This window comes from Haematobia irritans, chromosome 4 (genome assembly GCF_050003625.1).
Source record: "Haematobia irritans isolate KBUSLIRL chromosome 4, ASM5000362v1, whole genome shotgun sequence".
Classification (NCBI taxonomy): Eukaryota; Metazoa; Arthropoda; class Insecta; order Diptera; family Muscidae; genus Haematobia; species Haematobia irritans.
Genome location: NC_134400.1, coordinates 196,107,034 through 196,125,104, shown reverse-complemented (window position 1 = coordinate 196,125,104; position 18,071 = coordinate 196,107,034). Strand labels below are relative to the sequence as shown.

The 18,071-nt window shown below is 28.5% G+C and overlaps 2 protein-coding genes across 5 annotated transcripts in view; one reads left to right on the top strand and one right to left on the bottom strand.

Moving 5' to 3' along the window:
• Positions 1-5,057, bottom strand: part of LOC142236691 (uncharacterized) — a 143,906-nt gene extending 138,849 nt beyond the window's left edge. For both annotated transcript variants that reach the window (XM_075307928.1, XM_075307929.1), the window contains exon 1: positions 4,601-5,057. The gene's annotated coding sequence lies outside the window, so the exon portion shown is untranslated. The remainder of the gene's footprint in view (positions 1-4,600) is intronic.
• An 8,128-nt stretch (positions 5,058-13,185) lies between these two features.
• Positions 13,186-18,071, top strand: part of dikar (CECR2 histone acetyl-lysine reader dikar) — a 48,637-nt gene continuing 43,751 nt past the window's right edge. For all 3 annotated transcript variants that reach the window (XM_075307403.1, XM_075307402.1, XM_075307401.1), the window contains exon 1: positions 13,186-13,506. The gene's annotated coding sequence lies outside the window, so the exon portion shown is untranslated. The remainder of the gene's footprint in view (positions 13,507-18,071) is intronic.

The window sequence follows — 18,071 nt, the reverse complement described above, 5'->3', positions numbered from 1 at the left end:
ATGTTGACAATTTTTTTTATAGAAATAAAATGTTGGTATAATTTTCGTTAGAAATAAAATTTTGGTATAATTTTCTATAGAAATAAAATTTTGGTATAATTTTCATTAGAAATAAAATGTTGGTATAATTTTCGTTAGAAATAAAATTTTGTTATAATTTTCTATAGGAATAAAATTTTGACAAAATTTTCTATAGAAATAAAATTTTGAAAAAATTTTCTATAGGAATAAAATTTTGACAAAATTTTCTGTAGAAATAAAATTTCGTTAAAATATTCTATAGAAATAAAATTTTGACAAAACTTTCGTTAGATATAAAATTTTAAGAAAATTTTCTATAGGAATAAAATTTTGACAAAATTTTCTATAGAAATAAAATTTTGACAAAAAAATTTTCTATAGAAATAAAATTTTGATAAAAATTTCTATAGAAATAAAATTTTGATAAAATCTTCTATAAAAATAAAATTTTGATAAAAGTTTCTATAGAAAAAAAATTTTGACAAAATTTCAGTCAATTTGTCCCGTGTTATAGTTTTTTTTTCGTCTGAGGAAATATGACTGTCCACGGATTTGAAAAAAAATGGAAAATAGCAATTTTACTTTTATCGAAAATTTTGATAAACTTTTTTATAAAAATAAAATTTTGATAAAAGTTTTTATAGAAATTAAATATTGAGAGAATTTTTTATACAAATAAAATTTTCACAAAATTTTCGTTAGATATAAAATTTTAAGAAAATTTTCTATAGAAATAAAATTTTGACAAGATTTTCTCTAAAAATAAAATTTTGACAAAACTTTCTATAGAAATAAAATTTTGGTATAATTTTCGTTAGAAGTTAAATTTTGGTATAATTTTCTTTAGAAATAAAATTTTGACAAAATTTTTTATAGAATTAAAATTTTGATAAAATTGTCTATAGAAATAAAATTTTGACAAAATTTTCTATAGAAATACAATTTTGACAAAATTTTCTATAGAAATAAAATTTTCATAAAATTTTCAATAGGAATAAAATTTTTGAAAAAATTTTCGATAGAAATAAAATTTTGACAAAATTTCAATGAAAATAAAATTTTGTCAAAATTTTATTTCTATCGAAAATTTTTTCAAAAATTTTATTCCTATTGAAAATTTTATTTCTATAGAAAATTTTGTCAAAATTGTATTTCTATAGAAAATATATAGAAATAAAATGTTGACAAAATTTTCTATAAAAATAAAATTTTGACAAAATTTTGTATAGGAATACAATTTTGACAAAATAGAATAGAAATAGAAAAGAAATAAAATGTTGGTATAATTTTCTATAGAAATAAAATTTTGACAAAATTTCCTATAGAAATAAAATTTTGTTAAAATTTTCTATAGAAATAAAATTTTGGCAAAATTTTCTAAAGAAATAAAATTTTGGCAAAATTTTCTACAGAAATAAAATGTTGACAAAATTTTCTATAGAAATAAAATTTTGACAAAATTTTCTATGAAATAAAATTTTAACAAAATTGTCTATAGAAATAAAATTTTGATAAAATTTTCAATAGGAATAAAATTTTTGAAAAAATTTTCGATAGAAATAATATTTTGACAAAATTTTCAATGAAAATAAAATTTTGACCAAATTTTCTATAGAAATAACATTTTAACAAAATTTTCTATAGAAATAAAATTTTGACAAAAAGAAAGAAAAGAAATAAAATGTTGGTATAATTTTCTATAGAAATAAAATTTTGACAAAATTTTCTATAGAAATAAAATGTTGGTATAATTTTCTATAGAAATAAAATTTAGTTAAAATTTTCTATAGAAATAAAATTTTGACAAAATTTTCTATAGAAATAAAATGTTGGTATAATTTTCTATAGAAATAAAATTTTGATAAAATTTTCTATAAAAATAAAATTTTGTATAGGAATAAAATTTTCTATAGGAATAAAATTTTGACTAAATTTTCGATAAAAATAAAATTTTGACAAAATTTTCGCTAGAAATAAAATATTGGTATAATTTTCGTTAGAAATAAAATTTTGACAAAATTTTCAATCAAAATAAAATTTTGACAAAATTTTCTATAGAAATAAAATTTTGACAAAATTTTCTATAGAATTATACTTTTGATAAAATTTTCTGTAGAAATAAAATTTTGACAAAATTTTCTATAGAAATACAATTTTGACAAAATTTTCTATAGAAATACAATTTTGACAAAATTTTCTATAGAAATAAAATTTTGATAAATTTTTATATAAAAATAAAATTTTGATAAATTTTTCTTTAGGAATAAAATTTTGATAAAATTTTCTGTAGGAATAAAAATTTGACAAAATTTTCGATGGAAATAAAATATTGACAAAATTTTTGCTAGAAATAAAATATTGGTATAATTTTCGTTAGAAATAAAATTTTGACAAAATTTTCAATCAAAATAAAATTTTGACAAAATTTTCTATAGAAATAAAATTTTGATAAAATTTTCTATAGGAATAAAATTTTGACAAAATTTTCTATAGAAATATAATTTTTACAAAATTTTCGCTAGAAATACAATGTTGACAAAATTTTTTATAGAAATAAAATGTTGGTATAACTTTCTATAAAAACAAAATGTTGGTATAATTTTCTATAGAAATAAAATGTTGACAAAATTTTCTATAGAAATAAAAATTTGAGAAAATTTTCTATAGAAATAAAAATTTGAGAAAATTTTCTATAGAAATAAAATTTTGAGAATATTTCTATAGAAATAATTTGATAAAATTTATTTATTTCTATAGAAAATTTATAGAAATAAAATGTTGACAAAATTTTCTATAAAAATAAAATTTTGACAGAATTTTGTATAGGAATAAAATTTTGACAAAATAGAATAGAAATAGAAAAGAAATAAAATGTTGGTATAATTTTCTATAGAAATAAAATTTTGACAAAATTTTCTATAGAAATGAAATGTTGGTATAATTTTCTATAGAAATAAAATTTAGTTAAAATTTTCTATAGAAATAAAATTTTGACAAAATTTTCTATAGAAATAAAATGTTGGTATAATTTTCTATAGAAATAAAATTTTGATAAAATTTTCTATAAAAATAAAATTTTGATAAAATTTTGTATAGGAATAAAATTTTGATAAAATTTTCTATAGGAATAAAATTTTGACTAAATTTTCGATAGAAATAAAATGTTGACAAAATTTTCGCTAGAAATAAAATATTTGTATAATTTTCGTTAGAAATAAAATTTTGACAAAATTTTCAATGAAAATAAAATTTTGACAACATTTTCTATAGAAATAAAATTTTGACAAAATTTTCTATAGAATTATATTTTTGATAAAATTTTCTGTAGAAATAAAATTTTGACAAAATTTTCTATAGAAATACAATTTTGACAAAATTTTCTATAGAAATACAATTTTGACAAAATTTTCTATAGAAATAAAATTTTGATAAATTTTTCTATAAAAATAAAATTTTGATAAAATTTTCTTTAGGAATAAAATTTTGACAAAATTTTCGTTAGAAATAAAATATTGGTATAATTTTCCTTAGAAATAAAATTTTGACAATATTTTCAATGAAAATAAAATTTTGACAAAATTTTCTATAGAAATAAAATGTTGACAAAATTTTTTATAGAAATAAAAATTAATTTAAATTTAGTGATATTGAAAAATAATTAATAATCCAGTGTCGCAAACAGGACCTTATACTACTTTTGCTCAGAAATGTTGAAATTTTTTAAGCAAGGCATTAACTTCAGCAATTTCGAAATTTGCTACCAATCAAAGATGGCAACCTAAACTTGTACATCCCAAATAAACAACAAATAAATCCATATATCATTTATCATAGTAGTTGCCGGCCACTGATACCGGCCTCTCCAAGATTCACCATATATTGCAATATCCAATTGCAAATTCATATGAAAAATAAATTTCACTTTTTTTTTTGGTAGGCCTGTTTGCAATGCTTCTGATCAATGTTGTTACTCAAAATTATGGCCTTGTATTTGATCCTGTTTTTTTCTATAAATGTCAAGGAGAAACCAGTTAATGGGGTTCAACAAGGAGATACAAAATAAATTAAAGGGGTCCGGCCAACAACCACTTTCTATTACTATAACCCCAAAAGTGACGTATGCGTATGGGAGTGTGTGTGTGTGTGTGTGTGACTTGGGTTAGTATTATGTATTTCCTTTTATGTCATACCACTTCCCCATGCCCAGGCAAGTGAATGAGACTGGTTATGGTTCGGTCTTGCAATTAAACACAGAGAAAATTTTCATCATGACGATAAATTACCACCATACACATTTTTTACTATATTCCGTCATACAGTCTTTCATCATTGGCTTAAATATACAGTAGTTGGCCATTGACAATTTCCATTATTAAAATGTATGTTTATTTTATTTAGTTGTTTTTTTTTTGCTTTTGCAGAAAACGAATAAAATCAGCTCATCAGTAAAACTGCAAAACAGGTTATATGGCATATTCCCCATAAAACAAAAACAAAGCAAAAGCACAAAAACATACATACAAACATAGGAACACTGAAGAAACAAAAACACTTCTTTTTCTCTCTTGTCTACAATTACCTTTCGCTTGTTTTTTTTTTAACTTCTATATATTCCTTTTATGCCAAAGCACTGTATTGATGGTTGGTTTTTGATTTAACTGCAAAATTTTCTGTCTAGATTTTATATGGTTTTCAGTAATTCACTCAATTTACATGCACTTTTCCCCATTGACAAGGATACATTTACACAATTTCTTATACCGTATTCTATAATCGAAAAAGATGTATTCTTTTTCCAGATTCGTTATTCTTTTTTTTGCCTCTGTTAATGGTAGTCACACCCGCTCGATATTATTTCAATTGATAACACTTAACACAATTCATACTTCATTTCTTTATTTCCATGATATAATTTTCTTATTTATAAACTTTCTTTCATATATTAGAAAAATTTTCTTTTTTCTTGTATTAGTTTTTCTTTTTATAACACCCCGTCGACAAAATATCTCGCGTACCTGCGTATTTACTTATTCGGTTTGAGGTTTCGAATGGTAGTGAATGGAAAATCGACTTCAACTTTTCTCGATAATCGATTGTTTCGATAGCACGCAATCGATTGTGTACATGGTAATTGTTCCAATAATCAAAAGGTACCGATTGTCGTTACAAATAGTACTATTTACACAGAGAAAAAGTACAGTATGTCAAGAAAGTCTTTTGACATTGCCAACTATTTCAACTTCTAGAAATAATTGAAATATTAAATATTTTATTAAATTTTTAATTCTGTGTACGTATGTATACTTTGCAAAATACATAATAAAATATTTTTTTAAAATTTCATTATATTTAATTTTGGAACAAAACATAATTTTTATCCCATTGTCAAAACACTTTCTTGACAAACTGTATGTAAATATAACCATAGCGATAGGCGAACACGTATTTACGTGTAGTTCTAATTGTATTTGTCGTCGTGGCAAAGATGTTTCGCCTACCGCCTATTGCTATTGCCAATAAACACAAGCATTGGAGAATAGCTTATATTCAATACACATTCATACATTTTTTCAAAGAATTAGATTAGAAATCAATTTAAGAAATTGTTGAGAAAATCGCGTTCTCAACAAAAAACAGACATTACCCTTAACAGTAGAATTCAACACGTGGGCAACAATTTCTCAAAATATTAGCAACAACTTTTCAAACTATATTTCATTTTAATGCTATTGGAAAAGTTTGTTGAAAGCAATCAATATGCAAGGCCATTTGATTTAATGTTGAAGATGGGATTCTCTATCAAATTGATATGGTGTTACCTATGAAAAATGCTCATCCTTGTGTTTGTTGGGATGGTTATAGACTAAACAGACGTGTATTTTTTGTGCGAATTTTTCATTCCAAGTTTAATTGTATTTAATACATAACAAATAACATCTCAGGCATCCTATTTGCATACAACTGCATCTATGATGCCTGGTCCTTTACCCCAAGATATGGAATTTGATGTTGTAAAGGTTGAAGCTTCAACTTCTCATCATCACCCGCCGGCTGTGAATAATGACAAAGCTGAATCCAAAACAAAAACAATAATTAACCCTAATGACCGCAAGCGTCAGCGACTTGAAAGTGCATTATCGCCGATAAACATTTCAATTCCTGACCTTTATGAGAGATTGGCGAACCACAACCCCGCAGACCAGAATAGATTTGGCATACTAGGTGTTCTGGCAGATATTGACATTGGCCGCTGTGAGCCAGAAAAAAAAACAGAAACCTCAACAAAGTAACGAAAACAAAAACAATTCTAAAGTAAAATGGTGCCCTCCAATGTTCCTTTATAATGTGAACATTGCCACACTTGTCGATAAGCTGAAAGCAACAATTCCCATTTTCTCATTTAAAGTAAAAAATATAAACAAAAACAAGAGCAAAATCTATTTTTCTGACCCAGCAGTTCACGCATCTATGATGTCAATTTTACGTGAGAAGAAAATACATTCTCACTCATTTACGCCAAAGGAATTCATACAAACTTCTGTAGTTCTAAGGGGACTAATTGCCAATACTGCGATAGATGACATTAAAGCCGAATTAAATAAAGAAGTTCCAAACACAATAGCAGATGTCACAAAATTTAAAACATCTAGTTCCATCAAAAAAAATTTCGACACTGGCCTATTTCTGGTAACTCTGCTCCCAGGAACCCTGCCAACATTTTTTGAATTTGAGAATCCCCACTACGTCGAAAACAATCATATACGACATCAAAAACTCGTCGGAAAAGCGCCGTCACTATTGAGAAGTTGTACCACGCTAAGTTACTACGAAAAAGTTTCTCATCAGTGCAATTATTAGGTGCCTATTTAGATAAATTTCGAAGGACGCCAATAAGAACCCCTGCAAACTATCAGAAAAAGTGCATTTTAAGGTAATTGTAGAAGAATTATTGTGGCCAAGTAAAACACGATTGTGTAGATGTTTATTGATTTGATTAAACATTTATAATTTCTTATAAATATAACATTTTTCGGTTTATCTCATCACATTTAACATCATTTTTTGCATTAATAAAAGAATGATGTTGAGTTTTAAGTAGCAAGTTACATATTGCAGCGTCTATCAGCCAGTTTGTTTATTTTCGATGGAGACAGCGTGCCTGGAAAAATATTTGAAAAACGATCACTTTATTCTATTTGGAAAGTCGAAAATTGTTCACCATATACCTTTCATAATTTTAAGCGTTATATCTATGTTTTCAGAACTTTATTTTCGTTTTTATTTAAATAAAATATAACAAGCTGGTTGCGCTTGGCGTTTCGCAAAAAATAAAATGGCTCTTCTAACAGTAGTGATGGCAAAATACTTTCATGTACATTTTGTACTTTTTGATATGCTTCCCCCATCACAGTTCGCGATGGTTGTGGTGACATTTACGAGTCTGTGGCAGGGATGGAAAATGCAGTACTATAGTACTTTTTCAATACTTTTTCACCCTGATCAGTACCGTAGTACCCCCGCGAATAATTTAGTACCTTTTGTGTAGAAATTTTTTAGCCGATATCAGATTTATGGTACACACAGAAAACAAATTTGTTGTGACAACCAATTTTTTTGCCAACCAATTTATTTGGTTCCATCTACTACCGGAATCTAACCAATAGAATTTGTTGCCTCAACCAATTGACAGTAAAATTGGCAGTCACAACCAATATAATTGTATTTGTTTTTTTTTATGACAGCCAACTATTGTTTGAAGTAACTGCCTTTTGAATTATCAGGGCAATCAATAAAATTGCTATCGGTACCCCATTTGAACCACGAACAGCATGCAAAATTATGCAAAAAATCATTATTTATTTTTAGTACTTTATTGTTCAATAATATAAAGGCATAAATAATACATATTTAGATATAAAATTTTTTGTAATACTAATCCGATTTTATTGTTTCCTTCAAATCGCAATGTATCTTTCGAGTTATCTTCCGAATCTATTTTGTGCGCCGGGGTGTATGGGGAAATAATCGTAACGTTCTTTTCCTCCTGTAGCTACCGCCAAGATTTTGTTGTTGAGTGAGTTGCTACGTAGACCCAATGGTTTTTGATGGGTAACGTTCAGATGTCCCGAAACGGCTACCATTGCGTATACATTTAGACAAATCCATTATTTAAGATTGAAGGACTGTTTTGATGTGCATGAGATACAAGAAACATTTGAAAATACCTCTCAGGCTGACGAAACAGAGATCCACTGGTACGCATCAGAGATCAAGGAGCAGTCGAAACAATGAACTTACTTCTTTTTATTTCGTTTTGGCGATGGATCGATTAGAAGTATTCAGATTTTATTCGTATATACTATACATATTTAAGGTGAAATGTAAATTTTCAAAATATTATCGATTTATTGACATTTAATATTCTACTTACCTTTTTAACAATTTTACTCACATTGAAATATTGAAGTTGATATATCCAAATATTGGTTGCAGCAACAATCAGTTTTTAAATCTGTTGAAACAACTAATTATCTGCCGTACAGACTTTTTGTCAGTTTTGCTGACACTTTGGGAAAATAAATCAATCAACACAACAGAGCGGTACACAATGAAATTTGTTTTTAATGAATTGAGTTACAACGACCAATATTTGGTCGTTAGTAATAGCATTTGATTGCATTGATATTTTATTGGTTATATCAACGACCAAACGAAAGAAATAACAAACATATGATCCACACAACTAAAAATAATGTATCTGAACTATCTTTCTGTTATCCTGCTCGAATTCCAACCAACCATTTCTCTGGGTGTACAATAGTTTTGACAAAATATTTTAATATTTTGAGAAAGTCTAACAAATTTGCTAATTAGCCATAGTCAAATACACGATTTTATTGAATTTCAAGAATGTTCTAGTTGAAAAAGCATGCGATTCCATCCCTGCCAACATTTTTTGAATTTGGGGGCGCTTCTGAGAATCCCCACTACGTCGAAAACAGTCGTATACGATATCCAAAACTCCTCGGAAAAGCGCCGTCACTATTGAGAAGTTGTACCACGCCAAGTTACTACAAAAAAGTATCGGATGAGTGCAATTATTAGGTGCCCTTCTGGATACATTTAGAAGGACGCCAATAAGAGCCCCTTCAAACAATCAGACAAAGTGCATTTGAAGATAGTTGTAAAAGAATCATTGTGGTCAAGTAAAACACGATTGTTTAGATGTTTATTAATTTCATTAAACATTTATAAATTCTCATAAATATAACATTTATACGACTATCACATCACATTTAACATATTTTTATGCATTAATAAAAGATTGATGTTGAGTTACAAGTTGTAGCGTCTATCCGCCAGTGCTTTTATTCCCAATGGAGGCAGCGTGTCTGGAAAAATATTTGAAAAACTATCACTTTATTCCATTTGGAAAGTCAACAATTGTTCACCATTATAACTTTCACAATTTTAAGCGAAATAATTATGTTTTCAGCACTTCATTATCGTTTTTATTTAAATAAATTATAAGAAGTTGATTGTGCTTAGTGGTTCACAAAATATAAAATGGCTATTGTAACAATAGTCATGGCAAAATACTTTCATGCGAATAGTGATGGCAAAATACTATCACAGTTGGCGATTGTTGCAGTGTCACTTACGAGTCTGTGGTAGCGATGAGGATGAAATGGAACTTTGAAATGCTGGCAGAGATATTACGCTTCCACACGAACACTTTCTAGATAAGAAATTATCGATCGCGTACTAAAATAATGCGAACCATTACAGTCACGGTCGAAACTTGAAACAAAATAAAATCTACCAACATTTGGAGAAAAACTTACCAAAAACTACCCAAAAATATTATTTTGCAAAAATGTATTTCTTCAGAAAAATTTTATTTGTATAGACATTTTTATCAAAAGTTTATTTCTATAGAAAATTTTGTCAAACTTTATTTTTGTAAACATTTTTTTTCAAAATTTTATTTCTGATGAAAATTTTATCAAAATTTTATTTCTATAGAATATTTTGTCAACATTTTATTTCTATAGAAAATTTTGTCAACATTTTATTTTTATAGAAAATTTGATCAAAATTTTATTTTTATGGGAAATTTGGTCAAAATTTTATTTTTATGGGAAATTTGGTCAAAATTTGATTATTATGGGTTATTTGTTGAAATTTTTATTTTAATGGGAAATTTAGTCAAAATTTTATTTTATGGGAAATTTGGTGAAAATTTTATTTTTATGGAAAATTTGGTCAAAATTTAATTTTTATAGGAAATTTGATCAAAATTTTATTTTTATGGAAAATTTGGTAAAAATTTTATATCTGTAGAAAATTTAGTCAAAATTTTATTTCTGATGAAAATTTTATTTCTATAGAAAAATTTGTCAAAATTTTATTTCCATAGAATATTTTGTCAAAATTTTATTTCTATGGAAAATTTTGTCAAAATTTTATTTCTATGGGAAATTTTGTCAAAATTTTATTTCTATAGAAAATTTTGTCAAAATTTTATTTCAAATTTTTTTTATTTATTTATTTACAGAAAATTTATGAAGTACCATAATTTCCATTAATCTACCAAACAGTAGAATTCTATTAACTGTGGCAACCGTGATTACAATACTACAGTAGTCTTTATAAGCGGATATAAAACTAAAAAAATATTTAAAATTGAGGAGTTGACAAAGTTTTATTTTCTTTAAAATTCAGACCAAAGAGCTCTTGACAATAATCTACCAATGGAATTTTTGTTGAAATTTAGTGGAAAGTACTTTTCGCTCAAAAAAATACTTTTTTAGAACTTTCGTAAAAATGGAATTTTCCATCCCTGGTCTGTGGTAGCGATGAGGATGAAATGGAACTTTGAAATGCTGGCAGGGAACACATTTGGGAAACACATGGTAAGAATAGGACTTAAAGACGATGATATCTGTAGATGGTGCCTGGACCCGGAAGTTACGGAGGACTCGTACCACTTCCTGTGTCAGTGCCCAGCTTTATCCTTTAAGGCAAGTAATATATTCGCTTTTCGAGTTGAAATTTTCGCGGTTTCTTTAATAAAACAGTTCAATATGAAGCAGATAAATTAATTCAATTGATGCGCAGTTTCTTGTTCCCCTAGATTTCGGCAAGACTTTACAGGAATATTTTGGTTTTAATTTATAATTTTGATTATTTCAGGAAAAGTAATCGCGAAAATAAAGTGATTTTCAACTCGAAAACCGAACATAGTACCCACCTTTAGAAGAAACAAGATACTGGGCTCCTTTTTCTTTCAGGCTCTCACTGATGTGCGGGAGTGCAGCTTAAGGAACATACTTGCATTCATCAGGGCCTCTGGTTGGTTATTCTGAGATTTCTTTCAAAGAGAACGAGCAGGTGGAAGTTTCTGGGACAAAGCGGCCGCATCGCAAGGAGAAAGATTGAAAAATCACATCGAGGGATCACAATGGACCTATACTGGTCTAAGTGGGCATCAATACAAGAACATTGATGTCACCCTCTACAACCTAACCTAACTATAAGAAGCTAGTTGCGCTTGGTATTTCACAAAATATAAAATGTCTCTTGTAACAATAGTGATGGCAAAATACTTGCATCAGCGTTGCCACTACGAAATTTTATTTTGGACCAAATTTTTTCCGGAATCGGACCAAAATTCCCTCCAGCGGACCAAATTTCCAATTTCGAAGAAAAATGCCTTAAAAAAGTATTTAATTGTTTTACATAGTGATTTTATTAAAAAAAAGGAAAATAAACCAAATCAAAAAAACGTCGACTATTCAAATTTTGAAATTTGAAAAATTGAATTTTTGAAAAGTGGGAATTTTAAAGTCAATTTTCGTTGATATCAAAAGTTATTTCAATTATTTTATGTTTCAAGTTAAAAACGACTTTAAAGTAAAATGTAAAAAACATGTCCTATTTTTAAACGCTTTTTAGTTTTATATTCAAGTTGCAAAAAGTCAACAAAAGAAAATACAATTTTTGATTATTTTTTCAGAAGTATTAAAGCCAAGTTGATGTTAGTATAACGATTTTTTTTCATGTTAGGACACCCAATTTTAAGTCGAATCACTTAACTATAAAGACAAAACGACTTCATTGAAAATTTTATCGACTTTTGGACAAGAAAAAAAAACTACATCAGCGAATACGTCTTTATGCTAAGCAAACTTCACATTCGGATTCTAATGACATGAAATCTTTGGCCTCACGACAATATTTTTTTCAGTGCACATATACTTTTGAATATGTGATAAAAATTTTAAATACTAGAAAAAATTTATAATTTTGATAAACTCTATGAAAATGGACCAAAATGGGCTAAATTCCATTTGGTCCGACCATCGGACCAAATTTAGAAATTAGAAATCTTTTGGACCAATTTTGGTCCGATCGGACCAAAATGGCAACGCTGACTTGCATGTACATTTCATACTTTTCCATACGCTTCCCCATCACAGTTGGCGATTGTTGCAGTGCCACTTACGAGTCTGTGGTAGCGATGAGGATGAAATGGAACTTTGAAATGCTGGCAGGGATGTAGTGTATTATTATATATTTTATTTTGACGAAAATGAATAAATTATACAAAATTCATAGAATTGTGGCTTTAAATTTCAATTAGAAGTTGGGATATCATTTATACAAATTTTGGTTGAAAAGTATTTGCAACAATGTTAATTTTTAATTGGACTCGCATCGAAAAGTGTTTGAGAAATAATTGAGTAGCGACGCATTTCAATTTGAGGATGACACTTGAGAAATTATTGCTAGTATGTTGAATTTTACTGTTGTTTTTTGTTCAGAACGCTATTTTCTCAACAATTTCTCAACTTGAATATTACGCTAATCTTTGAAAACATGTTTTAAAAATTTTTGAAAGTTAGCCTATTTCAAACGTATTTGTTTATTGCGATGTCTGTTTTTTGTTGAGGACGTGAATAATTTCTCAACATAAATATTCCCTAATTGTGTGAAAATTTGTTGAATTTAAGCATTTTTCAAATGTTTGTGTCTATTGGGATTGTATTGAAGATGTTGAGTACTCATTTAATAGTAACGAGTACTCAAAAAATTAGTCAGTAACGAGTACATGTAATCAAATACTCGTTACTTTCCCAACACTAGTATAGATAGAAGAGCTGAAAAAATTGAAAGAAAAAATCAAGATGTTAAACGGGCGACAAAAGCAATAATTGTTTTTTGTACAAAATTACTAAATAAGAAGATACATAGTTTTAAGTGAGAAAAGTGTGAAATAAATACAGTGAAGGCGGAAAAGTTCAATTTAAACGTAATACAATTCATTTTTCTGCACACGAAAAATAGGAGTGTGTACTGTGAAGAAGAAGCAGCAGTAGCAATCTGAAAATTGAAAAATTCAAAGATATAAAACTATTGATGGAAGAAAACGCTAGTGGAATGTATAGGAAACCCAAGTGAGGATATCAATCCGAATAAAATGTAAGAAAAAGCTGATATTTCGTTGAAATTTGAAACATTTTGTCACTGTAAAAAAATATATATTTTTGAATGCGTGCATGTGTGTGTTTTTGTGCCTAGTAGTTTATGCGATTGTGTGTTCGGTTAAATGGCTGCTGCTTGGGGCCATAAACTTCTTGAACTCGAATGTGTTACAAAATAAGCCCCAAAAAAAGAGAAAAACAAAAATTGCCAAGGAAACAGAGGTAGATGCAGGAGAAGAAATAGTAATAAGGAAAGTGAGATTAAAAAAAAAAAACTATTGAGAAGATATTGCATAATTTCCTTGCTTGTTGGAGATTTCTTTTTATCGAAATTGGTGTCAGCTTTATAAAGGAACCGTTGTAATTTCTAACTCCTAAGGGGACAAGTGGAGTTGAAGAAAAATATGCTTGCAACAAAAATAAAAATTTCACTTCGATTTTTCCACAGCAGATAGAGGAGAAAAAGTGATGTTAACATTGCTGCTTAATTTTGCACTTAAGCGTTTTTTCTACGACAGAATATTAGCGGTTTTGTACAAGGCAAGTTCAGAATTAAATTTGTACTTGTTGTTCACTTCTCCCACTAAAAATATCTTTAAGGATCCTGTTTAAAACTGCCTGGTATGATCTATATGCTCTTTGGTCTTAATCTAGAATTGTCTATCTAAGATCGACCCTCTTGTCGCCTACGCACATGATGGTGATTTGGTTTTTTACAGCTTAAAAAAATCTAGAAGGCGGCGGTTTGATGATATAAAGTTATATTGATCATCATGTTGATTGTTCGTGGAGCAGTGTTGAGACATCCAGGTTTCGTCGCCCGTACTTTAAGTACTACTGGCAAACGTGTTGTGGAATTTATGTCTACCACCGAGGTTTTAACCATTCACAGTGGCGAGGGCAAATGACCTAAAAAACCTGACTAATGTTACCCTTGGAAGCTTGGGGTAATTTTTAGTCGGTATTATAATGGCATATGTTAGAATAGTACATTGTAATTCTCAAAATCGGCCTTTTAAGGGCTCAAATTGATTAAATCGGACTATTTAGTCTATTGTGATACCACAGGTGGTGGTGAACTTCTCTTATGCTGCACTATTCTATTTTAAGCTCACTGACAAGGGACATTTTTAGAGCCGAGTCCGAGCGACGTTTCAAATCATGGTAAAAAATCTTGGAGAATTTTGAATCAGTCAGAAGTAGCAGTACTGGAAGAAAGCTAAAAAACTTTTTGGTCTTAGGTTGAAATTGGAATTGAACCCACGACTATTTGTATCCAGGGCGGGCTTGCTAACCATAGCGTCATAGTGACTACTTGAAATTCTACAGAAGATTTGTCGTAAATTGTGGTTTAAAAAGGCACTTCAATGTATACCGATGATTGTCAACATAAAAGTCTGCTAAAAACAGCAATGTGTAAAATTAAAAAAAAAAAATTATAAGCCAAAAAATGTTTTCTTTTTTTCTTGTCCTGTAAAATATTTAAAAGGACCAAAATGCAATCAGCAAAGATATTGTTGGCTGATATTCCTTAATTTGCGAAATATTCAGGTTATTGTTTAAGTGTTATCGAGTTTAAAAATAGCAGTTAATGTTTGCTATATTATCAAACAGTGACTGATTTCCATTTTTGAATATATTTTTTAGAGACACATATGGATAATGTTCCATATATTATACAGCCTACATATAAGGTTAGGTTAGGTTAGGTTATGTGGCAGCCCGATGTATCAGGCTCACTTAGACTATTCAGTCCATTGTGATACCACAGTGGTGAACTTCTCTCTTATCACTGAGTGCTGCCCGATTCCATGTTAAACTCAATGACAAGGGACCTCCTTTTTATAGCCGAGTCCGAACGGCGTTCCACATTCTAGTGAAACCACTTAGAGAAGCTTTGAAACCCTCAGAAATGTCACCAGCATTACTGAGGTGGGATTATCCACCGCTGAAAAACTTTTTGGTGTTCGGTCGTAGCAGGAATCGAACCCACGACCATGTGTATGCAAGGCGGGCATGCTAACCATTGCACCACGGTGGCTCCCTACATATAAAGATGTCTCTCGAATTTAATTCTTAACCCTCTAATGCCCCAATTTTTTGGCCAGCTGATTAAGTATTTAATGTTAACGACACAAAAGCAAGAAAACTAAACAAGAAAATGTTATACGGAAAATTCGGTATATGCTGCAAAGCCTCTTGAACAGTTTCAACTAAGTTTTCTTTTTATTTGTTGTCTTAAGGTGTATTTTACTATAAGCTTCCTTATTTAATGAAGCCCGGGATTAGGCATTACAGGATTAAGGATTACTCTGTTTTATAAGCACTAATTAAAAGGTGTTATATTGCTTTGGATTAATTAAAACATACAATTTTTAAGGCTTCCTGCAGGCTGACTTGTCTAGCTAAAGTTAACCAAAAAGACATATGATATTTACTCCTTGGGCATCTTAGAAAATTAATCGACTTCAATATTTTAATTTACAAAAATCGTCGGTTAAAACCCAAAAAACAGCTTCATGTACATGACTTCCCCCACACATTTATTTTGAATTTTTCTTTACATCCAAAATAGGTGGTGTACTCAACCGCGAATTTTGTATCTGGCTTTAGTTTCTCTGTTTAACCCGCATACCATAAACTTTCGCACACTTCAACATATGTTCATGTACATATCAAAGACTATTAATAAAGAAGACATGAGATAAGCTTGCTCTTCCTCTTTTTCTTGAAAAAACAGAGATTAATATCATACATGTTCCATGAGACGTTGCAACTTTTTTTCGGTTTCTCTTTTCATTTTGCATTCGTAACAAAACTTAATTCGCTTATTTTAGCAATTTTTTAACTCATAAACGAACAAAAACACTTTGTGAAACATTTTATTATTAATTTAGTGCAACCGACACAGAAATTTGCGTGAAATGTTGGAGAAAATAGCTAAATAAAAATTGTCTGCATCAAACCAGTAAGTTCGGAGCGCTTTTCCAACAAGTATGATATTAATCTCTGTTTTCTAGTACTAACACTATCAAAGCCCATTTCACGTCTTCTTTATTAATAGTCTTTGGTACATATATACTGAGGGTATACGGAGAAAAACAACAAAATCAACCAAAACAATTCACTTATTTCTATTTCCTTTTTATTATTTCGGTATATCCCCATTCTCCTTTCTTCGTCTTTTGTGATAACACATGTTTTTATGGTGTGGTTGGTGGGAGAGAGAGAGAGAGGTATGTCGGTATGTTGTTTAACTACATGTTACTCAGCAATGATTATCGTGTAGTATCTATGAGATAAGTTTCTTTCGCTTTACGTTAATATATAAAAAAGAATATAATGAACCTGGGTTTCAAAATTACCGTTGTTTATGTTGATTTTTTACGATGGAGTATTTGCCGAGTTTTTATTTTGCTTTTTGATTCTCTAGTTTTGTTTTCTCTTCAACTGTATAAGTAGTTTTTCTCATAGTGTCCATATGGTCATATGTTATATTTTCATTTTGAATATTCACAAATACACATGTTCTCTTTCTCTTTATCTCTTTGGTACATTTACCGTATCTGCGCTCATTGGCCTCTCCCCATACTCCTCACCTGTGGCGCTAAATTCTGTATATTCTGAATGCCATGTCTTGTTTAATTTGCTGTTGTTTTCTTTATGTTTTTTTTTGTTTTTGCTGGGGGGTTGGGGTATGAGAGAGAATGAAAATAGTTGAGTCTGAAGGTGGTATATGTTAGCTTATTAGTTGTCTTGTTGTCCATTATAAATATTTCCCGCGCATATTTTTTATTACTTTATTATATTATTAGTTCTATACAATTTTGCGCCAAAAAGTGTTGTTTACTCGATTTTTGGTTGGATAAAATAAAATGAATTATTTAAATCAATAAAAGCTTGTTAGCGTGAGAAATTATCATTTCCATGATAAATTGCGGTGTTCGGATAACGGTTGCCACAGTTGGTAGAATTCTACCAAAAATGGTAGACTTTTTACTTATTAGTAGATTGGTAGAATTTTTCATGTTTTGGTAGATTTTGCAAAATATTCCTCTGCAACTATGACGTACACAATTTTCTATAGAAATAAAATTTTGACAAAATTTTCTATAGAAATAAACTTTTGACAAAATTTTCTATAGAAATAATGTTTTGAAAAAAAAAAAAATTGTATAGAAATAAAATTTTAACACAATTTTCTATAAAAATAAAATGTTGACAAAATTTTCTATAGAAATAAAATTTTGATAAAACTTTCTATAGAAATAAAATTTTGACAAAATTTTCTATAAAAATAAAATTTTGACGAAATTTTCTATAAAAATAAAATTATGACGAAATTTTCTATAGAAATAAAATTTTGATAAAACTTTCTATAGAAATAAAATGTTGACAAAAATTTCTACAAAAATAGCAACCACTTATAAGTAGGAATTGAGCTGCTTGAAATAGAGGTTCTTTTCCAAAGCACGGTTGCCACTCGTGCCAAAAATAATCTACCAAAAAATTTAAGAAAATTTTACCAAAAATCTTATTTTGAAGTTTTTGGTATAGAAAATT